General features: G+C 51.1%; 1 long non-coding RNA gene across 1 annotated transcript; it reads left to right on the top strand.

The window, feature by feature from the left end:
- The first annotated feature begins 1,939 nt into the window (after positions 1 to 1,939).
- LOC135560036 (uncharacterized) lies at positions 1,940 to 7,985 on the top strand. Its single transcript, XR_010458651.1, has 3 exons — positions 1,940 to 2,893; positions 5,936 to 6,058; positions 6,720 to 7,985. It is a non-coding gene; the product is annotated as an uncharacterized LOC135560036 (long non-coding RNA).
- Positions 7,986 to 8,894: the final 909 nt, after the last annotated feature.

The raw sequence follows: 8,894 nt of genomic DNA, 5'->3' as shown, positions 1-8,894 counted from the left end.
TTAGGGAATGAACAGGGCTCCGGGCAGCCGAGCGGAAATGGAGGAAAACTCGCCTCCCTGCGGACCTGGCATCCTTTCACTCCCTCCTCTCTAAATTTTCCTCTTCTGTCTCTGCTGCTAAAGCCACTTTCTACCACTCTAAATTCCAAGCATCTGCCTCTAACCCTAGGAAGCTCTTTGCCACCTTCTCCTCCCTCCTGAATCCTCCTCCCCCTCCCCCTCCTCCCTCTCTGCAGATGACTTCGTCAACCATTTTGAAAAGAAGGTCGACGACATCCGATCCTCGTTTGCTAAGTCAAACGACACCGCTGGTTCTGCTCACACAGCCCTACCCTGTGCTCTGACCTCTTTCTCCCCTCTCTCTCCAGATGAAATCTCGCGTCTTGTGACGGCCGGCCGCCCAACAACCTGCCCGCTTGACACTATCCCCTCCTCTCTTCTCCAGACCATTTCCGGAGACCTTCTCCCTTACCTCACCTCGCTCATCAACTCATCCCTGACCGCTGGCTACGTCCCTTCCGTCTTCAAGAGAGGGAGAGTTGCACCCCTTCTGAAAAAACCTACACTCGATCCCTCCGATGTCAACAACTACAGACCAGTATCCCTTCTTTCTTTTCTCTCCAAAACCCTTGAACGTGCCGTCCTTGGCCAGCTCTCCCGCTATCTCTCTCAGAATGACCTTCTTGATCCAAATCAGTCAGGTTTCAAGACTAGTCATTCAAGTGAGACTGCTCTTCTCTGTATCACGGAGGCGCTCCGCACTGCTAAAGCTAACTCTCTCTCCTCTGCTCTCATCCTTCTAGACCTATCGGCTGCCTTCGATACTGTGAACCATCAGATCCTCAGCTCCACCCTCTCCGAGTTGGGCATCTCCGGCGCGGCCCACGCTTGGATTGCGTCCTACCTGACAGGTCGCTCCTACCAGGTGGCGTGGCGAGAATCCGTCTCCTCACCACGTGCTCTCACCACTGGTGTCCCCCAGGGCTCTGTTCTAGGCCCTCTCCTATTCTCGCTATACACCAAGTCACTTGGCTCTGTCATAACCTCACATGGTCTCTCCTATCATTGCTATGCAGACGACACACAATTAATCTTCTCCTTTCCCCCTTCTGATGACCAGGTGGCGAATCGCATCTCTGCATGTCTGGCAGACATATCAGTGTGGATGACGTATCACCACCTCAAGCTGAACCTCGGCAAGACGGAGCTGCTCTTCCTCCCGGGGAAGGACTGCCCGTTCCATGATCTCGCCATCACGGTTGACAACTCCACTGTGTCCTCCTCCCAGAGCGCTAAGAACCTTGGCGTGATCCTGGACAACACCCTGTCGTTCTCAACTAACATCAAGGCGGTGGCCCGTTCCTGTAGGTTCATGCTCTACAACATCCGCAGAGTACGACCCTGCCTCACACAGGAAGCGGCGCAGGTCCTAATCCAGGCACTTGTCATCTCCCGTCTGGATTACTGCAACTCGCTGTTGGCTGGGCTCCCTGCCTGTGCCATTAAACCCCTACAACTCATCCAGAACGCCGCAGCCCGTCTGGTGTTCAACCTTCCCAAGTTCTCTCACGTCACCCCGCTCCTCCGCTCTCTCCACTGGCTTCCAGTTGAAGCTCGCATCCGCTACAAGACCATGGTGCTTGCCTATGGAGCTGTGAGGGAACGGCACCTCAGTACCTCCAGGCTCTGATCAGGCCCTACACCCAAACAAGGGCACTGCGTTCATCCACCTCTGGCCTGCTCGCCTCCCTACCACTGAGGAAGTACAGTTCCCGCTCAGCCCAGTCAAAACTGTTCGCTGCTCTGGCCCCCCAATGGTGGAACAAACTCCCTCACGACGCCAGGACAGCGGAGTCAATCACCACCTTCCGGAGACACCTGAAACCCCACCTCTTTAAGGAATACCTAGGATAGGATAAAGTAATCCTTCTCACCCCCCTTAAAAGATTTAGATGCACTATTGTAAAGTGGCTGCTCCACTGGATGTCATAAGGTGAATGCACCAATTTGTAAGTCGCTCTGGATAAGAGCGTCTGCTAAATGACTTAAATGTAAATGTAAATGGAATCACCGGAGGAGAGGTTAGGGACTCACTGGAGGAGGGGTTAGGGAATCACTGGAGGAGAGGTTAGGGAATCACTGGAGGAGGGGTAAGGGGATCACTGGAGGAGAGGTTAGGGAATCACTGGAGGAGAGATTAGGGAATGACTGGAGGAGAGGTTAGGGAATCACCGGAGGAGAGGTTAGGGAATCACTGGTGGAGGGGTTAGGGAATCACTGGAGGAGAGGATAGGGAATCACTGGAGGAGGGGTAAGGGGATCACTGGAGGAGAGGTTAGGGAATCACTGGAGGAGCATTAGGGAATGACTGGAGGAGAGTTTAGGGAATCACTGGAGGAGGGGTTAGGGAATCACTGGAGGAGAGGTTAGGGAGTCACTGGAGGAGGGGTAAGGGGATCACTGGAGGAGAGGTTAGGGAATCACTGGAGGAGAGATTAGGGAATGACTGGAGGAGAGTTTAGGGAATCACTGGAGGAGGGGTTAGGGAATCACTGGAGGAGAGGTTAGTGAATCACTGGAGGAGAGGTTAGGGGATCACTGGAGGAGAGGTTAGGGAATCACAGCAGGAGAGATTCGGGAATGACTGGAGGAGAGGTTAGGGATTCACTGGAGGAGGGGTTAGGGAATCACTGGAAGAGAATTTAGTGAGTCACAGCTCTATCACCATATGTCCTTTTCTCTTCAGATCTCAATGAGTGCCAGAAGACACCACAGGTTTGTGGCAGCAACGCTTCTTGCCTCAACACCATCGGGAGCTACAAATGCCAGTGTCAACCTGGGTTCAGATCCACAACGCCTGTCAACTATACTGCTCTCATTGGGGAGTGTAAGGGTGAGTATTCAAGTGTGTGTGTAACGACTTTCCTCCTCTTCGTCTGAGGAGGAGTAAGGATCGGACCAAAACGCAGCGTGGTAAGTGTCCATATTGATTTATTCAAAACCACACAACTGAACACTGGAACACAAATAATAATGTTGAAATCTACAAAACCGAAACAGTATCGTGTGGCCCAAACACTCACAAACAAAAAGTGAAACACACGCTACCTAAGCATGATTCTCAATCAGAGACAACTAACGACACCTGCCTCTGATTGAGAACCATACTAGGCCGATCACAAAAACCAACATAGAAAAACAAACATAGACTGCCCACCCCAAATCACGCCCTTCACCACAGTTTTTGTCCGCCTCCTCAACCGCCCCCGTGGCCTCTTACGAGCAGCGACCCTCACCGCCGACCTCCGACTAGGGACCCTAGCCATGGGTCCCGAATGGACGGGTGATTCCGGCAGTGCTGGACAGGCGGGAGACTCTGGCAGCTCCGGATTGAAGGACGGCTCCGGCAGCTCCGGAGTGAAGGACGGCTCCGGCAGCTCCTGGCTGGCTGACGGCTCTGGCGGCTCCTGGCTGACTGACGGCTCTGGAGGCTCCTGGCTGGCTGATGGCCCTGGCGGCTCCTGGCTGGCTGACGGCTCTGGCGGCTCCTGGCTGAATGGCTGCTCTGGCGGCTCCTGGCTGAATGGCTGCTCTGGCGGCTCCTGGCAACCCCGCGGCTCTGGTGTCTCCTGGCTGACTGGCGGCTCTGGCGGCTCAGGACAGACTGGCGGCTCTGGAGGCTCAGGACAGACGGGAGGCTCTGGAGGCTCAGGACAGACGGGAGACTCTGGCGGCTCAGGACAGACGGGAGACTCTGGCGGCTCAGGACAGACGGGAGACTCTGGTGGCTCAGGACAGACGGGAGACTCTGGCGGCTCAGGACAGACGGGAGACTCTGGCGGCTCAGGACAGACGGTAGACTCTGGCGGCTCAGGACAGACGGGAGACTCTGGCGGCTCAGGACAGACGGGAGACTCTGGCGGCTCATTACAGACGGGAGACTCTGGCGGCTCAGGACAGACAGGAGACTCTGGCAGCGCTGGGCAGGAGGAAGGATCTGGCAGCGCAGGAGTGAAGGACGGGTCCGGCAGCTCCTGGCTGGCTCTGGCGGCACTGGACAGGTGGGAGCACCTGTAGGGAGAAGACGGAGAGACAGCCTGGTGTGGGGGGCTGCCACCGGAGGGCTGGTGCATGGAGGTGGCACCGGATAGACCAGACCGTGCAGGCGTACTGGAGCTCTTGAGCACCGAGCCTGCCCAACCTTACCTGGTTGAATGCTCCCCGTAGCCAGGCCAGTGCGGCGAGGTGGAATAGACCGCACTGGGCTGTGCTGGCGAACCGGGGACACACATCGAGCCAGGTGCCACCCCACACCATGACTGACCCACCGCCAAATCGGTCATGCTGGAGGTGGTTGCAGGCAGCAGAAGTTCTCCACGGCGTCTCCAGACTCTGTCACATCTGTCACGTGGTCAGTGTGAACCTGCTTTCATCTGTGAAGAGCACAGGGCGCAAGTGGCGAATTTGCCAATCTTGGTGTTCTCTGTCAAATGCCAAATGTCCTGCACGGTGTTGGGCTGTTAGCACAACCCCACCTGTGGACGTCGGGCCCTCATACCACCCTCATGGAGTCTGTTTCTGACCATTTGAGCAGACACATGCACATTTGTGGCCTGCTGGAGGTCATTTTGCAGGGCTCTGGCAGTGCTCCTCCTGCTGCTCCTTGCACAAAGGCGGAGGTAGCGATCCTGCTGCTGGGTTGTTGCCCTCCTACGGCCTCCCCCACGTCTCCTGATGTACTGGCCTGTCTCCTGGCAGCGCCTCCATGCTCTGGACACTACGCTGACAGACACAGCAAACCTTCTTGCCACAGCTCGCATTGATGTGCCATTCTGGATGAGCTGCACTACCTGCGCCACTTGTGTGGGTTGTAGACTCCGTCTCATGCTACCACTAGAGTGAAAGAACCGCCAGCATTCAAAAGTGACCAAAACATCAGCCAGGAAGAATAGGAACTGAGAAGTGGTCTGTGGTTACCACCTGCAGAACCACTCCTTTATTGGGGTGTCTTGCTAATTGCCTATAATTTCCACCTGTTGTCAATTCCATTTGCACAACAGCATGTGAAATGTATTGTCAATCAGTGTTGCTTCCTAAGTGGACAGTTTGATTTCACAGAAGTGTGATTGACTTGGAGTTACATTGTGTTTAAGTGTTCCCTTTATTTTTTTGAGCAGTGTATATAAAGTGTAATATCGGGATGAAAACTAAACATTTGATACATTTCAGCTCTGTATCTGACATGGTAGAGGTGTCTTCTTTTTTTAATCCCATAACCAGGTGTGTGAGGTGTATATTTTTGTGTCAATGTTTAAGACTACCAAGAAACTGTGACCCTGTTTTAGCCTACTGCAGTAAATCAATGGTACCACACTGTGACCCTGTTTTAGCCTACTGCAGTAAATCAATGGTACCACACTGTGACCCTGTTTTAGCCTACTGCAGTAAATCAAAGGTACCACACTGTGACCCTGTTTTAGCCTACTGCAGTAAATCAATGGTACAACACTGTGACCCTGTTTTAGCCTACTGCAGTAAATCAATGGTACAACACTGTGACCCTGTTTTAGTCTACTGCAGTAAATCAATGGTACCACACTGTGACCCTGTTTTAGCCTACTGCAGTAAATCAATGGTACCACACTTTGACCCTGTTTTAGCCTACTGCAGTAAATCAATGGCACACAAACCGCGTGGATGGCTGACACCCCTCATCTAAGGTTGTTGTTCTGGAATGTTCTTTGTTTCCTCTCTCTCTCTCTCTCTCTCTCTCTCTCTCTCTCTCTCTCTCCCTCTCTCTCTCTCTCTCTCTCTCTCTCTGTCTCTCTCTGTCTCTGTCTCTGTCTCTCTCTCTCTCTCTCTCTCCCTCTCTCTCTCCCTCTCTCTCTCTCTCTCTCTCTCCTCCCATCCTCCATCTTTACATCTCTGTGTGCAGACATGGATGAGTGTAAGAAGCAGACTGCTGATTGCCCCAACAACTTACCATGTGTGAACACCCCAGGGTCCTACGTCTGCATCTGCCAGTCTGGGTACAAACTAACAGAGAGCAGGTGTGAGGGTGAGAAACATGCTTTTATCATATGGGACTCCTTTCAACGTGTCACTTCGTATAAGTGTTTGTGAGAGAGAGAGTGTGTGTGTGTTTGTGTGTATGTGTGTGAGTGAGTGAGTGAGTGAGTGAGTGAGTGAGTGAGTGAGTGAGTGAGTGAGTGAGTGAGTGAGTGAGTGAGTGAGTGAGTGAGTGAGTGAGTGTACTGTGTACTGGGCATGTGCACAAACACACCTGGTCTGATACACCTGTAACTGTCCGTCAGGGCTCAGTAACCACGGCAACAACTCTGTCGCCGGCACTGGTGAGGGGGCCGAGGCCATGTTATCCCTGACCCCTGACCTCTAACCCCATGACCTCTTCTTGTGGCCAAGTTCCAATACAGATGTCTGCCTGAACTCACAGGTGTACCCATAACATGAAATAGCAGCAATCTGATACCTGACTGAGCTGTCAGTGATTTACCCACTGCAGTAAACCAACAGCACATACACAGGTTGTTGTTCTGGAATGTACTTTGTTACTTCTCTTTCTCATTTTTCTTCTCACTGGGATGTGTTCAGTTGTCTGCCTCCTCCTCACTTCTCTCCTCAAGTGTTTATGTTAATGTTTGTGCTCTCTCTCTCTCTCTCTCTCTCTCTCTCTCTCTCTCTCTCTCTCTCTCTCTCAGACATAGATGAGTGTAATGTAACTGCTGGTATCTGTGGAGAGGGAGGGACCTGTCAGAACCAGGAAGGAAGCTACAGTTGCCTCTGTCTACCTGGATACAGTAATTATGGCAACAAACAGGCGAGGTGCTCAGGTGAGGACAGAATCTGGTACCATGATGCACTGCTTCCCACGATATGGTACAGTAAGTTACGAAGAGGAACTAGAACAGGAACTAGAACAGGGTTCCTATATGAACAGTCTTTAATTACGGCTATATCTAACATAACATTACATACATCTATATCTAACTTAACATAACATACATACATCTATATCTAACATAACATACATCTATATCTAACATAACATACATATATATCTAACATAACATAACATTACATACATCTATATCTAACATAACATAACATACATCAATATCTAACATAACATAACGTACATATATATCTAACATATTCTATATTCTATTTCCGGGTTGGAGCGAGCCGGTCGCATCCGCGCTTCGGTCTGCAGGTTGTATAACTTTTTCATTACATTTCATTACATTTCATTATAGTACAACGGTCTGATTTGTCTAATCTTAGCAATTTCTTCTTAGCTAGCTACATAGTCGTCGTTGTATCAAAGATAATTGCGTAATTATCGTATTTCGTCGTCTCCTATCTGCCCAACACGTTCACCGTCTACCGTAGCACTGTAGTAACTATCACACTCAACTGAACGACTTGATTAGTGTAGTGTTAGCTAGCTACATAGTTGTCTTTGCTGTCTTCGTATCCAAGATAATTGTGTAGTTAGAGTGTGTAGTCTTAGAGTGATTATCTTAATTTACCGAGGTTAGCTAGCCAGCTATTTTGTCGTCCTTAACGTAGGAGAAACTCCTAGCTAGCCAATAGCTAGCCAACGTCTACTGAATAGAACTTTCGCATTCCGGTCGCATTCCGCTTCGCTCCACAGGTAGTATCATATTTTCATTTCATTTCATTACAGTCCCAACGGTGTGATTTGTTTGATCGTAGCTAGCTACATAGCTAGCTACATAGTCGTCTTTGTTTCAAAGATAATTGTGTAGTCTAGAGCGATTTTCTAGGTTAGCTAGCCAGCTATTGTCGTTCTCCTAACGCAACGTAACGTAACCAACACTGCTAGCTAGCCAGCTTGCCCCGAAAAGCAGCATTGTAGAAACTTCACACTCAACGGAACGACTTGATTAGGGTAGTGTCAACAACGCAGCTAGCCTACCTCAGCAGTACTGTATCATTTTAATCATTTTAGTCAATTAGATTCTTGCTACGTAAGCTTAACTTTCTGAACATTCGAGACGTGTAGTCCACTTGTCATTCCAATCTCCTCTGCATTAGCGTAGCCTCTTCTCTAGCCTGTCAAATATGTGTCTGTCTATCCCTGTTCTCTCCTCTCTGCACAGACCATACAAACGCTCCACACCGCATGGCCGCGGCCACCCTAATCTGGTGGTCCCAGCGCGCACGACCCACGTGGAGTTCCAGGTCTCCGGTAGCCTCTGGAACTGCCGATCTGCGGCCAACAAGGCAGAGTTCATCTCAGCCTATGCCTCCCTCTAGTCCCTCGACTTCTTGGCTCTGACGGAAACATGGATCACCACAGACAACACCGCTACTCCTACTGCTCTCTCTTCGTCCGCCCACGTGCTCTCGCACACCCCGAGAGCTTCTGGTCAGCGGGGTGGTGGCACCGGGATCCTCATCTCTCCCAAGTGGTCATTCTCTCTTTCTCCCCTTACCCATCTGTCTATCGCCTCCTTTGAATTCCATGCTGTCACAGTTACCAGCCCTTTCAAGCTTAACATACTTATCATTTATCGCCCTCCAGGTTCCTCGGAGAGTTCATCAATGAGCTTGATGCCTTGATAAGCTCCTTTCCTGAGGACGGCTCACCTCTCACAGTTCTGGGCGACTTTAACCTCCCCACGTCTACCTTTGACTCATTCCTCTCTGCCTCCTTCTTTCCACTCCTCTCCTCTTTTGACCTCACCCTCTCACCTCCCCCCCTACTCACAAGGCAGGCAATACGCTCGACCTCATCTTTACTAGATGCTGTTCCTCCACTAACCTCATTGCAACTCCCCTCCAAGTCTCCGACCACTACCTTGTATCCTTTTCCCTCTCGCTCTCATCCAACACTTCCCACACTGCCC

Source organism: Oncorhynchus nerka, linkage group LG15 (assembly GCF_034236695.1).
Source record: "Oncorhynchus nerka isolate Pitt River linkage group LG15, Oner_Uvic_2.0, whole genome shotgun sequence".
NCBI classification, from domain to species: domain Eukaryota; kingdom Metazoa; phylum Chordata; class Actinopteri; order Salmoniformes; family Salmonidae; genus Oncorhynchus; species Oncorhynchus nerka.
The sequence above is the reverse complement of the archived record's forward strand: the minus strand, read 5'-3'. Positions and strand labels throughout refer to the sequence as shown.